The sequence below is a fragment of the Dipodomys merriami genome, unplaced genomic scaffold (assembly GCF_024711535.1).
Source record: "Dipodomys merriami isolate MVZ:Mamm:240054 unplaced genomic scaffold, mDipMer1.0.p SCAF_35, whole genome shotgun sequence".
NCBI classification, from domain to species: domain Eukaryota; kingdom Metazoa; phylum Chordata; class Mammalia; order Rodentia; family Heteromyidae; genus Dipodomys; species Dipodomys merriami.
This window is the reverse complement of record NW_027205048.1, coordinates 3976959-4001397: the sequence shown is the minus strand read 5'-3', so window position 1 is coordinate 4001397 and position 24439 is coordinate 3976959. Positions and strand designations below refer to the sequence as shown.

The following is a 24439-nucleotide window of genomic DNA, read 5'->3' as shown; positions in this document are numbered from 1 at the left end:
GAGAAACTTTCTTGGTGCATTTTGTTTTTGTGGGTTTGATCCCTTACCTAATTGCTCCTACTACCTTAAGGATTTAGAGGCAAGCTCAGCTAGGGTTGAGGAATTGTAGCAAAACAGTTTCCTCCAAAAAGCCCATAAAGTTTTTACCACATCTCCATACCTGGCCTAAGTCCTAAGCCTGTGATCACCCCAGCTTTTCAGTCTTTTGCAATCCATTCAACCTCATGCTTTCCAGTGTTTAATATAAATGCTCCACCCTGCGTTTAATTATGTTGGGCTGTGCTCTTCCTATTGCATCTCTGGGGGCTTTATTTGCATTCTTCTGGAACACTGGGTCCTTGGCTAGGCTTCACACAACTCAGAATTAACCCTCTCTTCTCCATAGAACCCTGAGTGCACATACAGCTGTCATTATGCCCAGCTTCTCTCTGTGTCTGCACCATTTCTACTTGCCTCCCAAACACCCAGCCAAACACAGGGCTGGAACCTAGGACACCTGAGATAAAGAGACAAGACTTTTTCTACTGGGAATTGGGAGTGTTGAATGATACTGAGTTGTGATTAGAACCAGATCTACAAGGAAACAGAGAGAGAGCTAGAGAAGGGTGCAGGGTGGGCTCAAGAGGAAAATGCCAAGATGGGAAATACACAGAGAGAGAGAGAGAGAGAGAGAGAGAGAGAGAGAGAGAGAGAGAGAGAGAGAGTCAATTAACAGAATCAATCAGACCTTTATTTTGAGCAAAAATTCATAAATAACCAGGCACTGGTGGCTCACACCTATAATCCTAGCTACTCAGGATGCTGAGATCTGAGGATCGCCGTTCAAAGCCAGCCTGGGCAGGAAAGTCTGTGAGACCCTTCTCCAATACACTACTAGAAAACCAGAAGTGGCACTGTGGCTCAAGCAGTACAGTACTCGACTTAAGCTAAAGAGTGCAGGGACAGCACCCAGACAGTGCCCAAGCCTGCCCAAAATTCAAGCCCAGAGTTCAAGTGCCACAACCAACCAAAAAAAAAATCATAAATAAAAATAATCAAGTAATGGCAAATAAGAGAATGGGAAAAGTTAAGAAAGGAGACTGGGTTTTTGTTATTAAATATTTATACTAAAAATGAAGCCAACTCCATGGAAGATCAATAACAGGGGAAGGGCCTGGGAGCTGACCTGCCCAGATTTCAGGGCCCTTGGGGGAAAGAGTGTGACTTTGGGAAAGTTACAGAAAGAGTGGTAGAACCTGATCAGGCTACCTGCAGATGCTTTCCTCCTTCCATATCACTGTCTGTGCCTTGTTCCTCTGCTTCCCTGACCGTCTGTTTTCCTTTTTCCCCAAAAGCTAGATGGGCAACTCCCAGAAATAAAAACTAGAGCTGCCACCTTGAAACCGTAGCTCCAGCAAACCCCATGCTCTGCAACTGAGCATCAACAGAGTTATGGCTGCAGCCATTCAACATGATTGACAAAGCTGTCATAGAAACAGGAACTAGCAGGCAACACGCCACAAAATAATAACTGCTGAAGAGGCAGCAAAATCTTACTACCATTTCTGTGTGTGTGTGTGTGTGTGTGTGTGTGTGTGTGTGTGTGTGTGTGTGTGTGTGTGTGTGTGTGTGTGTGTGTGTGTGTGTGTGTGTGTTGTTTTTGGAAAGTTCCCTTTGAAGGCAATGAATCTTAAGCCAGTGATTTATTGCTAAGCTTCAAAGAGTACAAGAACATCCTAAAATTTTACACAAGTTTTATTACGAACATGCAGTTGATGTCATAGCAGGTACATAACTTTTTTCATAAGACATCAAAAAGAGTCACATCTCCCCCCACCCCCAGAAGGATCCAGAACTTGTGGAAAATAGCACATGATTGCATTTGGGCTTGTGTTCAGAGTAGGTCTGAGGCTTGACATCCCTCTGTATGCCAAGCCAGGTGCAGAATCAGAACATCTTCAAGGTAACCACAACAGGAAAACAAAACAAAATTGACTTTTAGGAGAGCAGTGATCCTAAAAACCAGAGATTGAAATGACACGTTAGGTTACTACAATGGTTACCTGGCCAGGTGTGACATCTATATCCCATTACCTCTACCTCAATAGGCCAGAAAAATAAGCTGAATTTCTCCCTATTTTTCCTAAACAAAATTCATACCCTGATACCCTGTCACCATGAATTCATCATTAAGAACTCTTGGACCTTGTCAGGAGAGGAAGTATTATGGGATGTCTCCAAAAATATGTTCCACAGATTTCTACCACAAAAAAAGGTGCTAAAATGCAGTTTAGGAAAACTGTTTATTTTATCCCAAGTGGAAAATTACAATGTCACACATAAGCCCATGTGATTTTTCTCTAACACAATGTTTGCTGAACTTACTTAACCATGACAGTCTTTTGTGCAAAGTGTCTAGTCATACCTTTTGGAATGTAGGTTAGAAAACACTGATTCAGTAAAATAGGATCGAAACTAATAGTCTTGGTTTCCAGTCCTCATTCTGTGCCCAATTGCATGTGTGGCCTTCTTGCTGATTATTCTGAAGTTGTGGAATGTAAAAGGCCTCCCAGATTCTTTTTGGGACCAGGATATATCCAATATAATCTGTGAGTTGGCTAGGGGGTCTAAGATTCTGCTTATAGCCTCTTTCTATAATTATATCATTTTTTTTCATCCAAGAGACTGTGTAGTATAGTGATCTACTTATAAGTTAACCTTCTCTTAAGAAGACTTTGGAGAGATAAGACAATGACAACACAGTAGAAATAAATGGAACCAACACTATAAAGTTAGGTCAGTTTTATCACCATGAGAAAAACACGTCGTAGTGAGCCCAAAGCCATTGACCACAGCAAACAAAAAGACAGCAGACTATTGGCCACGTGACTGATGGAGCTGATCTTTTTAGAAATGATGTCACCTCTTCAAACCCAACCAAATGTTACCAAGCATGATCACATGACCTGAAAGAGCAAATGATTTTTTTTCAAAGGACCAAAATTTATTCTCAAAAATATCGTTATTCTTTGGGAGAGGAAAGGAGTGCTGACTCTATTCCCTTCTCAAAGGTGTTTGAGTAGATAATGCCCCTGACAGTAACTTCTCCCAGAACACCAGGCCTGGGAACACTAAGTACCACCTCTGAAGTGTCTCAAGCTCTTGCACAATTAGTGGGGAAGTAGCCTAGGGAGATGCATTAAGGCTCTATGTGCCTCTTGTGTCCTACGTGCTATAAAATTTCTGCAGGCAGAGCATGAAGAAGATCTTATAAAGCATCTTATAAAGATCTTATAAAGAGGCTGAAGGGCTTCAGGGAAGACAGCCAGAGGTAAGTTGGAACATGCTCTCTGGCAGGCTTCTTCTCAGCCATCACTGTGGCAGCATTGGTGACCTCGTGGTATCCATGCAGATTGTGCTGTTTGTAGCTTCCTACTTTATATAAGGAATCTTATATAAAGCAAATCCACCTTCTCATCCTTTTGCTCCCTAGTACCCCATGAAATCTAAACAATGTAGCAAAGCCTAGTTATATCCTCCTGGCTGAACTTTGCCTTATGTTGAAAGCCTGGACTCAACAAACCCTGTGTCAGGTTTAAGCAAATCACTTCACATTCCCAGACCTTCAGTTCCTCACTTGTAAACTGAGAATAATTACACCGCCTGTTATACTAGGGCTGCTATTCAAATGAAATAATGTTTGTACTTAGCAGGGTGCTTAACATATTGTCAGCATCTGATCAATAATGATAATGTTTTGATTGTTATTAATATTGTTTTTACTGCTTGAGTTCTGACTGGTCCCTCAGACTTGGATAACAATGCCCCCTGTGAGATTTTCCCAGGCCAGAGAAGAGTTCCTTCTGCTATTGCTTCTATTTCTCTGTCCTCAGGCTGATCTCCCAGGCTCAGCTTTTTGTTTTCACAAAAAAGCTGGCCTGTAGCTTGTGATAAGGAAAAAACTTGCTCCTGAACTTGGTACAATGTAGGTGCTTGCTAATAAATGTTTGCTGCAAGAATAAAGGAACTAATCAAATTTCTATTTTCTGTCATGAGCCTGTCTTGGACTGTCTTGGAGTTTCACTTCCTGGTTAGGCCCTGCAGACACCTGCTTGTCATTTGCTGGGCCTGCAAGGAGCTGCTCAGAAGAATAAACCATAACAAGCAACTCTCAGTGCTCGCAGCTGAAACCTGACTATGTCCTGAACATGCCAGGAGGGGAACTTGGCCAGTTCCTAACCCCCTCTCTCCCCCCACCCTCCCCATTCCCCAGAAATGGAAGGAGCTGGAACTCCCCAGGGCCCCTCACACACTCCCCAGGTGGAATAGCAGGTGCGTACCTCGGCCAGGGGCCAGCCCCCTTCCCTCGGTGAGGTGAGGTTTCACTGGGGTGAGGTCTGGTTCAAAGGAAGCACAAAAATAAAAACAGGGTGGCAACGAGCTACACAGGAAATTGTAGATCTAAGAGCCAGAGCAAAGCACAGCTATTAATGCTGCAGAGATCAACGCAGAGGACAAAACACTAACTGCATTTGGAGTATTTTCTTACAAGATCAAGCCCACAACGCCTGCTGTATCAGGAAGATCTAGGACCCCACCATCGTCTCCTTATCTGGAAGCCATTTGGACAGTGACAGAAAAGTACATGTGCTACAGGATCAAGCATCCACATAGTAAATGTTTCCTTCCTTTCCTCACTGCTGAACACTATTAGACATGTAAAAGATAAAGTCTCCACAATCATACTACAGCTATACTGCACACAAACAAATCACACACACACATACACACACATACACACACATCCCACATATACATATACCTCACATACATATATTACACAATACTCCCCATATATGTGTTCAGCTGAGAATATTTAAGAAGCAACAACCCTATACAGTTCTTCCATTGGCTGCTCCCTAACTAGGAACAGATGGTCCCCTGCACCAACTGTTTCTAGCCCAGAGTTCCTTTAAATGTGGGTCTACTTGGGGGAGGGAGGGCAGGAAGGAGAGGGTTGTTTCCTTTTCCCAATCCATAGTCATTCAACACCATTGCGTGGGTATTCCCTGGCCCTTTCATAAGTTCACAAATCTGAAAATGAAAGGAATGCTTACAAAAATTCAGAGCGGCTCAGCCATTTATTGAGTGACCACTCCACCCCCATTATACTCCAAGTTTCATGCCCTCATCGCTCCCAGCAATGACCCCCTTGCACAACAAATGAGGAAACTGAGACTCAGAAAAGTCAAACTATTGCCCAAGGCCTCACAAGCTGTCACAGCAGGATTGGGAATTGAACCTAAATGATCCATTGGTCTGAGTCGTCCACTGCCTACTGCAGCTTTGTGATACAAACCCTAGCTCATGTTTTCACCATGCTTTATCCACTGGCCTGAGTACTTCCCAGGGACTCTCCCAAGTTTCCACTTGGGTTCACTTGGCCCAGGCACCTACTCCTCCCACTTTGCCCTCTTGGAGCAAAGCCCTGCTGGCAGAAGGCTAGAGGCCTCCACTTCCCTTGCCCCAGACAGCAGGGCCAATACAAACTCCTCACTGGATAACACCATGCCCCATGGACAAAGGCTCTGTGTGAAGTTCGAATACCTGCTTTACGGGTCTTCTATGAAAAGACCCAGCTGCAGTAGCTAGGCTGCCAGGCCTCAGGCAGGCAGAGTTTGTAAACAGCTTCTCCAGCAGAGAATGGACTGGAGCCAGCTGCTGCCTGCCTCAGAGCCCAAACCTTCACTGGCCTGGCCAGCTAAAGCCCTTTTCTGGGAAACCAACAGAGCAACTAGATCTTCAGAAGCTGGGGCTGTGAACTCCTTCAAAACAGAAAAATGAGCGTCTGTGTCCAGCAGACTTTGGTTTAAATCCCACCTCTATTTGTCTCACTGCAGGAAAATGGCTTCGACTGCCAGAACCTTGTTCCCTTCAGCTATAAATGAAGCTAACAAACATTGTCCATAGTCCATTGCTCCTCTTTCAGTCTCCTTGTTTCTGGAAGGAAAGAGTTGGACCACATGCTTGAGATTTTTTTTTTTGTCTGAAGTGGTCTCTGGACAGGCTGAGGTAGAGGAATCCTTGGTGCTCATGAGTGCAGTAGGAAATCTGGATGTTTTGTTTCAGGGTGAGCCCTGTGGGAGGGGAAGTGTTCCTGGTTTTCTGCAGCAAATTTTATCGAGCATTCCACAATACATGACACATTAAGACCTCAGGGCACAAAGATAAAAAAGCTGAGGCCCTGCCCTAAGGAACATATAGATTAGACCCACAGGAAAGATACTACCCCCCAAAAAAACCATTATATGTGGTAAAAAGCGATAAATACATGAGGGGAGGAGCCAGGGAATGGGGGGGGGGGTGAAGGGGAAGAGGGACCAGGACTATGAAGATTGAGAGCAGAGAGAGGGTGAGTCTGGATAGCAGAGCATTGGGCTCCAGGGGCTTTGGAGATAGTTGAGACGTTAGAAGAACGACGGTTGGCAGGCCGGAGTCATGATGGTTGGAGCCGTTTGTTAGTTCTCTGCCATCTGGAATAGCCAGACTGTAAAGGAAAAGAAAAAGACTATTCTCCAAAGGGCTTTGTTCCCTGAATGAAATAGCTCAGGATTTACATAACATGTGCTGTGGTCCTAGCCTACTGCTTGTTCCTGACCAGGACTATTCTGAAGCCTGATGTCTTTCCCTTTCTCTTGCCTCTGCCCTCTCCCCCGGCCATTTTCCTGCACAAAAAAAGGAAGAATCAGATATATGGGACAGGAGACAGACATCCAGCTCATGGGCATAGTTGTCTCTCAGTACATAGAGTTCCTTGGAGCTTTACTGCACCAGCAGCTCGCCTTGGTGTAGGTCTCAGCATTCTGGGAAGGTGTCAGCCTGCTAGGGCCAGGATAGTTAGTGAGCAGAGGCTGGCTCTAGTTGTGTGTGTGTGTGTGTGTGTGTGTGTGTGTGTGTGTGTGTGTGTGTGTGTGTGTGTGTATGTGTGTGTGTGTATGTGTGTGTGCATGCACGCACGTGCACCCGCGCCTATGTAGGTATGCATGTGTTCAAGATGAAGTGTTTTGCAGCTGATTCCAATCTGGGTCAGAATTGTGCAATCCTCAGCACATTGCTATCTAGAGAAGATAAGCTTGAACAATCCCCTGCAGGACTCAGCTGCAACAAAACACATCTATTTGCCAAACTCTTAATTCCTGATGATGAAGGGCTCTGCTTCACTCACAGAAGGGATCCAGGTACATGGTTGAGTAGGTTAAGCCTCCCAGAGAGACACCAGTCTATAGCCAGCCCATGCTTTGGAGAAAAATCCAAGGGGGCCCTGGAGAGCTCTGTCTCAGTCAAGTGTCCCCTCTGAGTTAATCAAGACCAAACTCACAGGACCAAAGAGCTGAGGAAGACACCCATGTTTTAGTATGTTGATTTGCACTTGCAGCCTGTGTGCCCTTGACAAAGGTTTGTCTAATTGGCATCACTGCCTTCTTCTGGAAAGTGGGACTAGTGCAGGGACATGTCAGCGAGGTAGAAGGCAGGAAGAAAACCCCAAAAGACCTATGTAAAGGCAGCAGACAACTCCACCTGCCACCTCTCTCCTTGAGAAAGGCCCCTTGAATCTTGCCCTGGAGGTTTTCTTGACAAGGACTTTTTGTTCTGCAGGATTTTCTTAGTTTACACATTGAGAATGTGCTTAGTTTTCTGGCTTCTCATTGTAGATGACAAACAAGTGCTCAGCAGGGCCAGTTGGCTGCTAGAGATAAATATTACTGATTAGGGATCAAAGCAAACAAACAAAGGCAAACAGGGGAACAGGGAAAGGGAAAGAAAAACTACAGGCCAGAGATCTTTAAAGCAACAGGGGCCACTTAGCATGAAGGCAAACAGGTTTGCACATGTTGATAACTCGGAGGCCATCAGCAGGCGCACGGACCGAGCCCAGAATGATACAAGAGCGTTCCCAGGACATTTCAAAATAGCTGCACTCTGTAACCAGTTCAGCAAGACAGAATTGTACTGAATATTATTTTAGAAAAAAAAAATCTAAATGTATCAAGTTAAAAAAAAAGTTGGAGCCGGGCGCTGGTGGCTCACGCCTGTAATCCTAGCTACTCTGGAGGCTGAGATCTGAGGATCACGGTTCAAAGCCAGCCCGGGCAGGAGAGACCGTGAGACTCCTATCTCCAATAAATCACCAGAAAACCGGAAGTGGCGCTGTAGCTCAAGTGGTAGAGCCTCACCTTGAGCTGAAGAGCTGAGGGACAGCGCCCAGGCCCAGAGTTCAAGCCCCATGACCGACAAAAAAAAAAAAAAAAAGTTGGTACTTAATAGGGTAACTCTCGAATATGCCATACATTTTAAAAAAGCCTTCATTTTCCACATGTGTTCAGGAGGGCACAGCTAGGCTGGGTCCCTGAATATTCCAGTTTGGCGCAAGGATCAAGCCAAACAACAGAGAGACAGATGCTGCTGAAAAGATATCAGACAGGATCCAAGTTAATCACTCCTGGGGTGATGGGTAATCACATTAAGTATCGAGTTGTTTTGGAAAACTGACCAAAAATGATCCAAATAAATATGTTGGCTCATGAGTTGGCCTGGGGTGTAAGTTCATTTGGCATTCATTTGGGATTAGAGTGTGAACTTTCCCTAACAAGTGTGGCTTGACCCACTGTGGGAGGAGGCAGAGGGAGGATATCAGCAAATAAAAATTGGGGCCAGAATTAACATCCTAGTTCAATGAGTTGAGCTGTTGTTTCTCCGTCTGTGTGAACACTGTGGGTTTGTAGAACTGTAACCAATTGAACCCCATATCTCGGCTGCTTCTCAGGCTCTGTACTTGAAAGCCACAAACACCAAGCAGATGGGGCTGCCCTCAAAAGCTACAGCCTCATTGCTTTGCAAGAAAACATCTGCCCAGACTAAAACGAGGTCGTGGGTAAAAAGCGTCCCTCCTGAGCTGGGAATGCGGCTTAGTGGTAGAGTGCTTGCTTAGCATGCATGAAGCCCCAGTTTTGACTCCCCAGTACCATATAAACAGAAAAAGCCAGAAGTGGCACTGTGGCTCAAGTGGTAGAGTGCTAGCCTTGAGCAAGAAGCTCGGGGACAGTGCCCAGGCCCTGAGTTCAAGCCCCAGGACTGGCAAAAAGAAGAAAGAAAAGGAAGGAAGGAAGGAAGAAAGAAAGAAAGGAAGGAAGGAAATGCAAATTAAAAAGGGAGAAAATTTAGAAACATTCACATAATACATAAATAACCAGTATTAGCATTTTGTTAATAGGTAGTATTGAAGTTGTCAATTGGTTATACAAATGAATACATTGAGATCACACACCTTTTTTATTTTGTCAGTCGTGGGGCCTGAACTCTGGGCCTGGGAGCTGTCCCTCAGCTCTTCAGCTCAAGGCTAACGCTCTACCACTTGAGCCACAGCAACCCTTCCGGCTTTTTCTGCTTAGGTGGTGCTGAGGAATTGAACCCACGGCCTCATGCATGCAAGGCAAGCACTCTATCACTGAGCCACCTATCTAGACCCCATCACACACTCACCTTTTGAAAAAAAAATTAGTATTCCCCAAGCTCACTCACAAGCAAGCCTCAGAGACACAGTAAGCTAGGAATATGAATTCCTCATCTACTCCAAATACACATTCCTAAAAGAGTAAAGATAGACATGTAAGTAGGCATCAAAGCATTATTGTGCAACATCAGGATAAGGAGACTGCTTAAGTAAGACCGGAAACCCAGAAACCATCAAGAAAAAAAAATGATAGATTTGAATACTGGAACATTTTGAACACATACCAGATGAAAAGCAGCATAAAGTTAAAAAACAAATGGGTGAGGGGTGACACAAATCGAGATCCACTGTATTCGTAAACTGCTTTGTTAAATGGCAAAAAAAAAATCCCCAATAAATATCCTACAAAATTAAGAAAGATGAGAGAAGGGGTGGGTTGGGGGGCGGGCTGAGAAGGCTGATTCTCTGTATTCACAATTGTTTTGTTGACTGGCAGCTTCTTTGTACAACTTCTTAAAGACAATAAAAAAATTTAATGGGAGAAATATTTGCAACACATGGAGGACTAAGCCCCAAGTCAAACACAGGCCTCTGACTCCAGTACCTGCTTCAGACTCTGACTCTTGCCCATCCCTGAGTGCTTCAAAACACAGACTTTTTTCTCTGCTGTCAGATGTGCAAGCTTCATGTACAAAGAGTGACTGCAAGTAAGAACAATTTGAACGTACAAACAGAAAGATAGGCAAGCAATATAAGCAAAGAAATCAGAGAAGAAAAGGCAGATGGCCAATGAACATAAAAAGATGTTCAAATTCACTGTTGTCTGGGAAATAGAAAAATGTAAAAATTAATAGAAGCTAGTGTTTGCAAGAATATATGGAAATGAGTACTTATATACTGTAAATACAGGTATCCATATTCATCCCACTTTGGGAGGGAAGATGATTTGGCTGAGTCTACTGGAATTTTACACAGATATATATACCTTTTGACCCAGCAATTCTACTTTAAAGGGATTAAATAATAACAGATTCATAAACATGCATGTCCATTGCAGCAAAGTTTATAATCAAAAAATATTTGAATCAAGCTAAATATCAATAGATTGTATTAAGTACCATATTCCCATAAGAGGAAACAGTATTCAATATTTTAAATGTGTTGACTTGAAATGATTCATAGGTCATTGGATAGAAATAAAGCAATATTTACACTGATATTTGGTTTATAAAAGTGTGTACACATATATTGGTGTCATATTAACTTTAGAAAATAAAGTACTAATGAAGCAAGCCTGGAGAGGAGGATTTAGCTGGTGAAGAAGAGGAGTTTGCTTTTCTTGTCACATAGCTTTTTATAGGCCAAGTCTTTATCTCAACATTTCATATAGTTTATTGAAGCTTAGAGAAGCTGTCATTCTCCAAGGTCAAATAACAAAGCTGCCACAGAGAGCAGAACCAGCATTCCCAGTGAGGGTCATCTGGCCTACAAGCCCCGATTTGTGTCACAGGTGTCAGCGGCTTGCACCTGTAATCCTAGCAACTCAATAGGGAGAGATGGAAAGGATAGAGATTTGAGGCAAAAAATGTTCAAGAGACTCTATCTCAACAGAAAAAGCTTGGTGTGGTGATACATGCCTGTCATCCCCGCTGTAGTGGGGAGTGTAAAATAAGAGGATGGACCAAAACAGGCCAGAACCCCCCCCCCCAAAAAGTGAGAGAGACTCTAAAAAATAACCATAGCAAAAACAGATGCAGGCATGGCTCAAGTAGAATGCTTGCCTGGAAAGTGCAAGGCGCTTAATTTAAACCCACCAAAAAATAGACCAGAGACAGAAGTCGGGGAGGGAGAGAGAGAGGGAGAAGGAGAGAGAGAGGGGGGGAGAAAAATGTTGTAGGATTCTGAGATCAGGATTCTTCCTGGGTTCTGTGCAGAGAGTCTTAGAACTATTTCTTGGGTGGAGGGGCAAGGGGTAAGTTTCAGAATGTTCTGGGCAGGTGCTCTACTTCCAACCTGTGGTCCTTTTGTGAGCCTTAGAATTTTCTAGTAGGGGCTGGAGGTAGTCACTGAGGTACCCAGATGGTACCTGAGCTACTTTGCTCTTGAGAAAAAGCTAGAGTCTAGGAAAGGTTGGCTACCTGCCAATCTGGAGACCACCAGGAATCTGGGTCACACACAGACACAGCCTCAAACCAAAGGTGCCGTGGCTTCAGCACACTGCGACACCTGTTTCCCCCTTGGACCATTTCCTTAACTGGAAGGTCTATAAAGATAATGCAGTCTGTTTCTGGGCCCAAGGACATCATTGATGCATTGCTCTGAACACCTCAGCCATAAAAAAGACAAATTCCTAACCAGAAAGAATATGGCCATGCTGATAAATACTGAGAAGGCCGTACTGCACACATGCTAAATCTTGGAGCCCAGACAGGCTAAAGAGCCACTTTAGCTCCCCTCTCTAGGCAATGGGTAAGAGACCATCCATCAGGCAGCTTTGCCCTGGGCCTCACATCTCCTTCATTTTCATGTGCTACTTGTGCTGATGCTGGCCTCCTGCCTGAACCAATATGCCAGCACCACCCTATCCTGGTTGGCATTTCCGAATTGGCTTCTCCACAGCCCAGTCTCATGCTGCTCACCTGATTCTATCTTCCTTATATGCCCTCCCAGAACTCTTCTTGGCAGCCATGCTCCCTGACAAGTAAACACATTTCAAGTTCCAAAGCTGTTAGAGGTCACTTTGTCACATCACCCATCCTATCCTACTTGTGGGCAGGTCAATTTCCAGTGACCTGTCTGGATCCTAATTCTGTTCTCTGAGTGTCTTCATTGTGCTTTGTCTACCAGTTGTTTACTTGTGCCTGGTATACAGAGGGCTCTTGGAAGAACCTGGTGACAAAGTAAATACTGGATGAATCCACTTAGACTTCCTTCTCCTATGCTGCAAATGACAGCTTAAGTCATGGCAGATAACTCACTTGAGCAGGAGTTGGCAGAGTGTTCCTCAAAACAATCAGCTAATAAACATTTTTAGGCTTTGGGGTAAAGAGGTTAAAATTAAAGTTCTTTAGAAGCAAAAGAAAAAACTTTCTATGAGACTTTTATTGATGAAGTTCAAGATAGGATAATAATAGAGTTCAGCTCATGGGTCATACAGATCTCCCAATGAGAAGAATGAAATTACTTTTGGAGGAATAACATTTTATTTTTGTTAAGTTGGAATTTTTAAGTGCCTTCTGTCATCCAAGTCCATGACAAACGTTCATCTGCATATGCTGATGTGTAAAAAGATGCTATGTATTTCATCTTCAAAAGCGACAGCTGAATTTCACCTAATTAGCACATACCTTAAAATAGTCTTCTTTTAAAAAATGATTTTTCACGTACAGTGGGCTGGATTTGACTTGAGGCTATAGTTTCTCAACCTTTCCAGGATAATACAGAGTAAGATAGTCTCAGCCCTTCTTTTGTTTCTGTGCCCCAAAGTCTGCACGTACTCAAACTTTCTAAAAGCGAGAAGCAAGGCTAAGCCTAGCAGCTCCTGAGGAAGCAGTCCCCGGAGGTTCGTTATTGCTCAACCACCCTTGAATTGCAGTAGGGACAGAGCCTCTGTGGGATCTTCCTTTTCCAAGGGTGGCTTTAGCTCTTTGTCAACGACACAAAAACCACTGGGAAGGGCTTGCTTGTGGTTCTTCTTCAGCCTAAACCACACAGAGAGGGGAGGCCTCCAAGAGGCTAGGATAATGGGAAACAGTTGTGCTTGGCCAACCCTGAACAGAGGGAACAAATTTAAATGCCTAAAATCTTCACTGCATCCTGAAAAACGTATCATTTTGGGAAGACAACTGACTACAGCAAAGAATTCAATGCTGGCAAAACAACATAAAGAGTGTACTGTAAAGTCCTCACTTTTTATTTTTATTTTTGTAATGTAGAGAATACCAAGGCAATCAGGGACTCATGAAAGCCTCAATCATTGACTCATTAATTTATTCAACAAAATGTCAAGGGACTATAATGGGCTAGACACATACCAGGCCTTAGAAGTACATAGAAAATAAGGCTCAGTCACGGCTCTTATGGAGGTTATGGTACATTCATCTCTCACTATCCATATGGCATTGATTCCAGGATCCTATGGATAAAAACCTACAAATGCTTAAATCCTTGATGTAAAACAGCATAGAATTTATGCATAACCTATATACATACTCTTATATACTTTAAATCATCTTTTAGTTACTGATGATGCCTGATACAATGCAAATGTCATGGAAATAATGGTTTTACTTTGGACATATATCATTCTGAGAATAATAACAAGAAAAAAGTCAGCAAATATTGTTAACAGATACAATTCTTTTCTAGATATTTTTTGATCCACAATTGGTCACACCTGGAGGTGTAGAACTAATGGATACAGAGAGACAACTCACTATTCAAGAAACTTTTCTAAAGCCTAATATTCCATAGCATAAGTTTTCCTGGAATTTAAATGCTTTCCCAGTGAAATAGTTGAGCACAGAAAGAAATGATTGGGGTACTTTCTTATGAGAACTTGGAGCAAACTGAGAATCTCCCAAACAGGGACATACAGGAGACAACCTTCCCAAACTTATTTAACTTTGACATTCTTTTAAGCATTGCATCTTGGCATATGGAACATAATTTAAGGACTCCTGGGGAGGGTTGTGGAGGTGGCGCACAACTCTAATGAGATCACTCATATGGACATATGTCTGGGGTACCCTGAAGTTGTGTACCATTAGATATGACCTCTGCAACTACAGGGCAAAACTTCCAATTCCTGAGCCAAGTCTGACCAAGAAAGGAAACACAGTCATACCCCACCATTTTTGAAAGAGACTCCAGCTTCTTGCCTTCCAGCACTTTTTCCTACAGAAGGGTAAAGTTGCCAATATTTTTATTCATGATTTTTTTTTGCATCATCAGTGAGAATGTCAACAGAGTGGAAAAGACAAAATAAAATCTCAGTATGACTGAAAAAAAAGTAGTTTGGGTATCCTGCAGAGATCTGTAAATCCATACCTGGAGAACCACTGACTTAGAGCTCAGATTAGAGTCTGTCTTTTTTGAAGGTTCTGTAAAACCCTCAGGGAATTTTTTTTTGGTAGGCCAATTTGGATCATGTTGCTCTCCCTAAGTCAGTTGCTATAACTAAGGGAATAAAGTAATGACTACTCAGGTCTGGATCCATCACCTCTCTAAGAGGAATGGAAGAGATTATCCAATTCAAGTTACAGGAAATAGGTCCTCCTTAGTGGTGATTTTCTTCCAGGAAGAAGGAAGGGCTATTGCACAAGTAAAACCAATTTCCATGCGGTTCAATGACATAAACTGGTAATAAGTGCCTGGGCTAGGGACAGGGCCCATCCCTGAAGCCTGTACCAGGCAGGAGAGGGAATTAAAATGGAGGAAAAGGTTCCCAGTGAGCCTGCCCATAAGAATACCAGCTCCTGAAGCCTCAGAAGGCAGGCCCGAGACTGCCAGACCCCAGGTTCTCAGCTTGGCTCAGGAATTGGAACCCAATAGGTCTTGATGAGAAGGGTTGTCAGTGGGACAAGAGGGAGGTCAGAGTGTCTCTCAAGAGCATCTGTATGTTGAGGAAAATGGGCTCTGTCACACAGACACAACAATTTTCAAGATGCATTCCCCCAAATGCAACTCTACTTGCCTGTGTTTTTTCACTTTTACCATTTCACATCTACATCCTCTACTTGCCTACGTTCAGAATCACTGAGGAATTCAGCTCCTGCAACAACTTATCAAAAACATTCTATTCTGATGCCTAAACTTCCTCTCCCTTGAAATACTCCCTTGGTTTCCTTGATGCTTTCCAAGGTTCCTTCTTACTTTCTGGCTGCTTCTTTGGGCATCCCTTAAATCATGGTGGGCCCTGAAGATTCTGCCTCAAAACCTCCTTTCTTCCTTTCACACAAGTATGATCTGTTCCCAGGCTCTCAATTTCTACTACATTTCTTCCTTAAACCCACTGAAACCACCCCCACTTCTTCATGCACAAATGCATCCTTTGTGTGCTGAGTTCCCTCAAGAGTCTGGAATAATTAGAGCAGTTGAGACAATAGTGGCATGGATGCCATCACAAACCAAACATGTACAGGAGGAATGAAATCAGGTCATTGTGACCATCCAGATGTCCCAACTGTGGCGTGGTCAGGAGGCTGTTTGCATGAGCACGTGCATCTATTTTTCAGATAGTCATTAAATTAAAATATATGTATATATCTATGGAGACTTTTGGAGAGGACTTAGCTGCATTGTGCATCATTACTCCATACAATGTAGCAGTGAATGAGGCCCTGTGCCTCCCATGCACTAGATTCACAGAAGAGGTATCACAAAGGAAGCAGCGGCATAGATACGTGTAAGGTCTGAATTAATTTAAGAGCCCCACACAATCCAGCCCCAGCACATTATTGGATTTTAAAGAAGCTAAACTCACAGTACTTTATTCTGTGTGTATGTGTCACTGAGGAGTGAACCAGGCACTTGCACTTGCGAGTGAAGTACGCTACCCCTTGAGATACATACCTAGCCCTTTTTTCTATTTTGCTTTTGGAGATAGGGTCTCACTAACTTTACCCCAAACTGGCTTTGAACTTAAGATCCTGCTGCCTCCAGGAGTAGCTGATCTTACAAGTATGCACCACCATGCCTAGCTCATATGTTTTAATAAATATGATTTTCCGCCATATTTTCATATTCTTCAAACCATTCCTATTCCTAACAAATGATTTATGCAATAGGAGCTTGTCTGTTACTGTCTTTTATAGTTGTTCAAAACATAAAGATAAGATTTATAATTAATAAATCAATGCTGTCTTATAGCAGATAAAAACTATTATGGATTTCTCAAAGGACATGAAATCAGATCAGATCTGTAACCCTTAGCAATAGTCTTTAAATTCCTACTTTAGCTTCTTTAAGTTTCTGACTTTCTAATCCTTCCTAGCTGCTCAGAAGTCTCTCTGCATCCGTAACTCTCCATCAAAACACAACAAACCTAACCTGTAATCTTCCCTAGACAGAATGTTTGTTTTCTTCCACTCTCTTCTACTCTCTCTTTTCCCTCTACTCTTTAGGGACTAACCTCAGCCATCTTCAGTGGACATTTCTAGCCCACTCCTCTGGTTCCTCCCCAACCTTGCTGTTGGCTTGCTTTACTTAGTTAAGAGGGGGGGGGTGAGAGAGAGAGAGGGAGGAATGCTTAGAAGATAGAATTGTCCTTCGCAGAGAAGGAGGAAAAGAGGCTACAGATAGTCTCAGAGGAAAAATGGCTGGGCTGGAATGAGGGTTACAGGCAGAAGGAGGTATGTACACTTTGCCACATCAAGAGCCAGATGGACGAGAATTAAACATTATTTTTGATGGGCCTGCTGGGAAGTCTTATAAAACCTTCAGTGCTGACAGCTGCTTTCCAGAGGCAAGTGTGCACACGTGCGCGCGCGCACACACACACACACACTCATGCACAAACACACACATACTTGCACATATGCCAAAACCCTAGGCCAAGACCCTTCTCTGCGATCTCCCATCACAACACCAGGAGGGAGGAAGGTGGGGGCCAGGATGACTTACTTTTCCAGGGACAGAGACCTTCAGATTGTCCAGCCAATCAGTAAAAGAGGAAGGACAGGATCCTGACTCCCTTGTGCTGACCAGATGGGAAGACAGACTGCAGAGAGCCTGGCAGGGGTGGAGGATGGGGGTGGGTGGGGGGCGGCAAGGGGGTGAGGGATGGAGGGGGCTCTCCTCCCAGAGCAGAAGTGCTCTTAGCCTGTTTTGATTATCCACCAGATAAAAACTACCTACAAAAGGTTGGACAGCAGGGAAAAAGAGAGGAGCCTCTACTAGATGAAGAAGGCCTCCTCATTCTGGGGGAATATAGAGCAGTAGGAGGGTGGCAGGAGAGCAGCGTATGGGAAACCATGCTTCCCTAGAACCTTGTAGAAAATAAAAAGCTGGGAGAATGAGTCTGCAGAAGGAACAAAATTTGGCCATGTAGCTATATCCCCTGGAGTTTGGGCTCTGCTCCTCCTGGAGCAGCTGGAGTGTCAGGGGTCTCGGGGCTGCAGAAAGGACCTTGGGAGAACTTAGGCCGCCCCAGATGATGGGGGTAGGCTGTAGCCCGGCTGACAGACTCTTGTCTTTCCACTCAGTGCTGTTCCAGGGCCAATATCAGGCAAGACTCCAGTATAAGGCATGCTGAATGTGCCCTGACCTTTGCAGGGTGACTGGTAGTGGGAGTACAAATGAGAAAGGGTGGCTATGATCAGCAAGAGCTCCGCAGGAACTCATGCATGCACACAGGTGCAGCTCACATTTCACATAATCTGCAAATCCTACCTCACAACAGGCAGCAATGGCTGCTCAGAGCTCAGAGGCTGCAGATGAAAGAAATGAAGAAAGGCTTTCTTTGGGAGTAGGTGGGGACAACCTTTGGCAGGTGGGCGATAGGCCTTGAATCTAGATGCCTGGTTCCTTGAGGGCATTCAGATCTGGGCCCTGGCTAGCATCAGAGACTCCTTAGCAATGCTGTCTGCTCATTCCTGGCTGCAGAGGAAGTGTAGATGGGGACAGATCAAGTTTAATTATTAATCATCTGGCCAGTCCAGTCCATGTAGACCCAGGTGGCTCTCTTCCCAGACTCTTCCACTGAGTGACTCCTCGCCCTATCCACCTGTCCTCACGCCTTCGGTATACTGGGAGAAGGGGTTGCCAGGAGCTCCCTGCAGACCTTCCAGGGGAGGTGTAGGCATCAGGCAGGCAGGTGTGGTTTCTAAGGTGTGGGGTGAACCAAGGTCATCTCCCAGTGTTGACACAACTGTCATAAACCCTGCTTTGTTCCCAGCTTAGCCTGGGAAGGTCCCAGGGAACTGGGTGGGCCAGGCTAGGTGGAGAAGCTGAGGAAAACATACAGGTTTGGGGAGGGGATGCCTCCTCCCTGAAGCCAAGGAGATGAAGCTTACAGGAGGCCAGGCTCTGTGGCTAAGAAGAATCTGGCTAAGTTTGGGTCAACACAAGAAGAACTATATAACTAATTGTGTCAGAGCCACCTCCCAGCCCTGGGTTCAATCAGAGGGCCAGGTAAGGCAAGAAAGGGGGTGGGTGGATGGGTGGGGTGCTCCTTGGCCCTGCTCTGAAGGCTTATCTTGCTTCTATAGCTAGGCAGTTAGGCCAGCCTGGTGATTGGACATTGTCCTGGGGCTCAGGCTCCTGTGGCTTCAGTATGTGTGGGGGATGAATAATGGGGTTGCTTAGTCCTCCAACCAATGTTCATTCACCCTGGCCCAGTGGTGGGTGCACAGCAGCAGGACATGCTATCTGCCCTGGTAGACTCAATGACTGCTGTGGAGGTGCTTCTATAAACAAGTCACAGGGCCATATGAGGAGACCATAAAAGAAGAGTCTCTGTATGCATGTCTGGAGTAGCCGGTAAAACCCCCTGGGACACAGTAGAAGAACAGAGACACTTGGGGGTGGGGGGCAGTCAGAGAGGATTTTCTGTTAGCTCTGTCTGCTCTCATCTGCCTGTGTTGTACCTTACCTTGACTCCTTGGAAAGAGGTAGCAGGTAAAGACACAATCACGTTTCACTCTGGAAGGAGAGATCAAAAGTACATAGCCAGCTAGGCACTGATGACTCATGCCTGTAATCCTAGCTATTCAGGAGGCTGAGATCTAAGGATCATGGTTTGAAGCCAGCCTGGGCAGGAAAGTCTATGAGACTCTTATCTTCACTAACCACCATAAAACCAGAAGTGGTAGAGTGCTAGTCTTGACCCCCCGCAAAAAAACCTCAGGGACAGTGCCCAGGCCCTGAGTTCAAGCCCTATGACTGGCAAAAAGAAGTGCAAAGCACTGGCATTTAGGGCTATGATAAATCCCCTTTGATCATGCCCCTAGACCCCAAGCCCCCCAGAGAGCAAGGTGCTTTCCCTTTTCTCCCCCTCCCCCTGGAGACTCAGCTCCTTGGCTGAGCAGCAGGAAGTACTCCTTTGCCCCCTTCTCCTTTGGCCTTCCTTCCTGTTTCCCCTGTGGGTGGGACCTTTTTTTGTTGTTTTGTTTTTGATCTATTTTCTAGGAGACAAGGAATTACAAAGACTTATTTCTGGAATTCTTGAAGAGCTATGTTAGGCTACCCTTGGTGTACCCAGTAGCTAGAGGCAGAAACAAAGGATTACCCAGGACTGAACAAGGCAGGGCGGAGAAAGTGAGTGGTTGGGAGCATGGTTTGAGTTATATGGACCCTGGTTTGAATACAGCCCTCCTGCCTATTGAGCAGCTCTTTCCATCTGAATCTTACAAACCACTGTGAGCCTGACTTCCTCAGGTATGAGTAGAGGCAGAAATAGCAGACCCTGCCTCATAGCATTGTGAGGAGCCAAGGAACAGTGTCAATGCAGAGTACATCCAGGGGGTGGCTGGGGATGGTCTTAGTTGTGGCTGATGGAGGGCAGAGAGAAAGTAGGTATGGACCCTCAGGTACCCTGACAATGGCATGGTACTAGTGACACCCCTATTCCCCATCCCTGCAATGTTCCAGAGGACTGGTGGCTGTGCAGATCTCCGCACACAGGGATACAGTTTCATCTGCTCTTGAGGAGCCTTCCCAAGGACCATGAAATTCCATCCACTAGGCAGCCCTAGAAGCCAAGACTTTGCCCAAGCAAATCCTGCCACCACATCCCTGCCCAACCCCAAATGAACCTCCTACCTCCCCAGCCATCTTCCACCGTCTCTGTCTGCCATGACAAGGTTGGTCCATTTTCTCTGTCCCCTCTATCTTGAATGCTTGAGACCATTCATCTCTCTCCTGTAGGTACTCTCAGTAAAATAAACACCTGCTCAATTGTAGGAGTTGTTGTGGAAGGCCCCACTTGTCATCTAGGTAGTACTGCTCAGTGTGATCCATGTACACACCTATATCGGATGCCCCAAAGGTTTGTTCAAATGCAGATGTCCAGGCCCTCCCAAGGCCCAGCCTCTCCATGGGAGGAAGCCAGGTATCTGTATTTCTTGTAAGTACTCTGGGTGATTCTGAGGCACACAGAGCAGGAAGAGTAATGACTGGTCTTGATCCCCTTGCCAGGTACCAAACTTTAACTAAAACTAGACCTGGATAATTCATGACCTAATCCAATTGAAGTAACTCCTCATATGGCCCTGGGATAGTGCCCAGCAGGTTTAGGGTAATAAGCTGGCTTGCCCTCAGCAAGTCACTACCCTTCGCTGCTTTTTCTCTTGCAAAAGGAAGAATAAATCTAGCACCAAGGCACGAGCCTATAGTCCCAGAACTCAAGAGGTTCAGGCAAAGGATAGGCTTGAGCTTAGGAGTCCAAGGCCAGCCTGGGAAACAAATAACAGCTTGTCTTTAAAAATGAAGGATGGAGACTTGGAGGGCTCTGGGATCATCCTATTCTTACAGGCTTGGATTTCTAATGGATGCAAGTACCTTCATAGGGCCATCACAGTGCAGAAAGAGAATGTGGGTTCTGTCTGGATAAGCCCAGATGTCCCCACCTCTGCATAGGTAAACACCCACACTTGCTACTGATGTCCAAATAGGCATAGAGATCTTGGGCCAGAGTGGAGTCAAGATCAATGTCCAAGTAGCCTGATCTGATTGGGTACCATGAGGAGCATCCCCAGTGTGGGTCATGGTAGATTCAGGCAGGGGCAGTCTTGAGCTGCCCCCTGGGGAGATGCCTGGGTCCAGGGAGGGTATCTGAAGGTCAGTGCTCCAACCCAGAGGACTGACTCAGAGCCAGGCTATGGGCTCCACAGGGCCAACGGAGAACAAACAGGAACATCCAGGAAAGGGGAAACAACTGTATCTCAGGGAAATCCCAGGCAGGCCCTCTCCACTGCACAGCAACTGGGGCTGCCAGCTTGCAGTGTGGGTGGTGTTTTCCAGGGTTGTGCTGCCTACACCAACATGCTGGGACAGGGGATGCAGCATACATCCAGATTGCAGATGGCAGCTGTGGGAAAGGATGTTTCTCATCCTCTTAGATGGGAGCTGGAGACCTGAGCTCAACCTCATGATGGCCACCATGGGGTGGGGATTGGGGAGCGGTAACAGGCTCAACAGGAATTTCTTCACATCTATAATCTGTTTCTAGTAATTATAGACAGGCCAATTCTGCCCTCTAGGTCTAGCCTGCCCAGCCCCTCCTCATTACCAACAAGAGGATAGGGCCAGAAGAAGGTTCCAGGACATTCAAAGAACTGGCCAGCTGAGTCCAGGAGACAGATATTGTTTTGCTTGAAGAAACTCCCGCAGGGCTGGGAAGGTGGCTCAGTGGTAGAGCGCTTGCCTTGCATGTACGAGGCCCTGGGTTGGATTCCTCAGCACCACATAAGCAAAAAGAAAAAAGTCGGAAGTGGCGCTGTGGCTTAAGTGGTAGAGCACTAGCCTTGGGCTGAAGAGCTCAGGGACAGTGCCCAGGGCCAGAGTTCAGGCCCCACGACCGGACCCTCCCACACACACACAAAAAGAAATTCCTGCAATGTGGAGGGCTGCTGCAGAGCACAGTTTGCAAGAACAGAGTTGGTGTTTTGCAACATGCCAAATGCACTCAGCAGCAGTTAACTCTGCAGGTGATGAATATCACAGCTCACTTTTATGTTCAAGAAAGCAGGCCTGAATCATTATTCCACAATACTGTGAATTTCCGGAAATTAAGTAATCACTTAATCACAATCAAAAAAAAAAAAAAAAAAGAACCTTGGGGAAGGGAGGGAGGGAGGGGATGGTAGGGAGAAAACAATGGAGGGGGTAACAATGTTCAAGAGGAAGTGTACTCATTACCCCACTCATGTAACTGTAACCCTCTGTATAGAATCTTTACAATAAAAAAATTAAAATAAAAAATAAAAAATAAAAAATAAAAAAAAAAAGAAAGCAGGCCTGAGGACAACAAGCTGCTAACAGGAACAAGGTTGGCTTCTGCTCGGACCTGCTGTGTCCAGCACAGCATCAGCCTATTCCAGATCTTCATGGTCACCAACAAGATAGACTGACCCTAGTATAAGACAACTGAGTTCAGTCACTAGAAGACCAGAGCGTAGAGAGCAAAGTTTGGGGGGTTCTAGGAAGCCTCCCTGGTCCAGTTCAAGTATAATCTAATAGATTATTGCTTTGGACTGTCCATGAATGGGAAATCCTAATCCTAATGCTGCTGCTCACACTAACATCAAGTTTACCAAATCCTTTGGGAGTATAGACTGGATAGATTTGAAAAAGAAATCAATATTTTCTGTTGCCTGAAAGGGGCAACAGCCTTCACTTCAATCTCATCCCAGAGCTACACCTGGAGAATCTGATTTCAGAACCAGAGTGGAAGCTGTGGAAGCTGTTTGGTTGTCTCTGGGCAACCTTACGGGGTGGGGAACCTGCAGCCCTGGGGCCATAGAAGGTCTGAGGTATAATTTAGTACAGATGAGGCAGACACATCTGCTTCTTAGTAGCTTCCCACAGCCTGTCTGCCTGTATTGATCATTGATCATTTTGTTTGGCCCACACATGATGTGTAAATATCTAAATGGCCTGTGGCAGAACAAAAAGCTTCCTCACCCTCAAGAGTCAGAGATGGATCGAATCCCAGTCTCTGGATTCTGACAACCCCTGGCCAAATGTTTAAAGACCCATGGCTGACACACGGCCACTCACTCACAAGTATTCAGATTGTCTTTATTAAAAATCTTTTTTTTCCTTTTGTAAAAACAATTTGCAATCAGTTGTACAGATCAGGAAAACGGGTGGCAATTTATGACAAATTCCAACACTTTACAAGTTCAGACTGAACTAGTATTTTTTTGTTTTTTACTTTTCTCATAACCTTACAAAAAAAAAATCTGGTCCAGTTCAAGTATAATCTAACAGATCACTGCCTCGGACCATCCAAGAATGGGAAATCCTGACACTAATGGCTGCCGCTCACACCAACGTTGAGTTTACCGAATTCTCTGGGAGTATAGACTGGATAGATTTTAATACAGGTGTTTAAAATGAAAAGGAAATGACACAGCCTTCTGTTATAGTAACTCTGGGTACAAATGACTTTACTGTATAAGGTACCACTGCTCTTGAGCAACTTTTTTGGGGAGATGCTTCGAAATAGCTGACAAAACTGAAAAAAAAAAAGCTTTAAAAAAAGAAATCAATATTTTCTGGGTTGTGTTTAATACTGCACTGTGTGTGAGACACACATAGGAATACAAAGTGCAAATCATGAGGTTGGTGAAGGGTCATGCCAATGGAATTATATAAAAATAAATATATATAAATATATATATGTACACATATACACACAGATATAGAATCTCAGATGAATTTTAAATGGAGGTTCACCAGAAAGCAGCCTCCTTTATCTCCCTCTTTGAGGGACTATCTCTGCTTTGGTTGTCCAGTTAAAGGCTACCAGTAAGGGCACCATTACTTAGCTTGGGAACTGGGCCATCTGGGTTTCCATGGAGACACTGCTGGGTGGGGTGGGGGTGGGGAGGCATGGGAGAGGCGATATGATCTGTTCCCACTTTGCTGAGGACTAAAGCTTCCGGCCTCTCTGATAATGGACAATTTCAGCCTCTGATGGAGAGGGCAGGATTTCCCCAGCAAGACCGAGTGAGGAGGCCAAACCGCCATTTCCAGAATTGTCTCCAATGGTAATAAAGACACCAGGGTCAAATTATTCTAAGAAATAGAAGAAAGGAGACTTAGCTGGTCACCAGAATGCTGGGTTAAAACTTATAGGGTCCTCCATGGGGAGAGCCGAGGCTGGGTCATGATCTTCAGAGTCTTCTCTTTAAGATACAACCTTTCTGAAACCCTCTTACAATCTGCTGTGGGCCCATGGGGTCTTGCTTCTCCCAACCTTTCTTTGTGACACTTGTCCAAACT

At 44.9% G+C, this 24439-nt stretch overlaps 1 protein-coding gene across 1 annotated transcript in view; it reads right to left on the bottom strand.

Moving 5' to 3' along the window:
* Window positions 1-1774: 1774 nt before the first annotated feature.
* Rbm20 (RNA binding motif protein 20) overlaps window positions 1775-24439 on the bottom strand; it is a 193929-nt gene continuing 171264 nt past the window's right edge. Inside the window, exon 15 of the mRNA XM_069987967.1 lies at window positions 1775-1994. The gene's annotated coding sequence lies outside the window, so the exon portion shown is untranslated. The remainder of the gene's footprint in view (window positions 1995-24439) is intronic.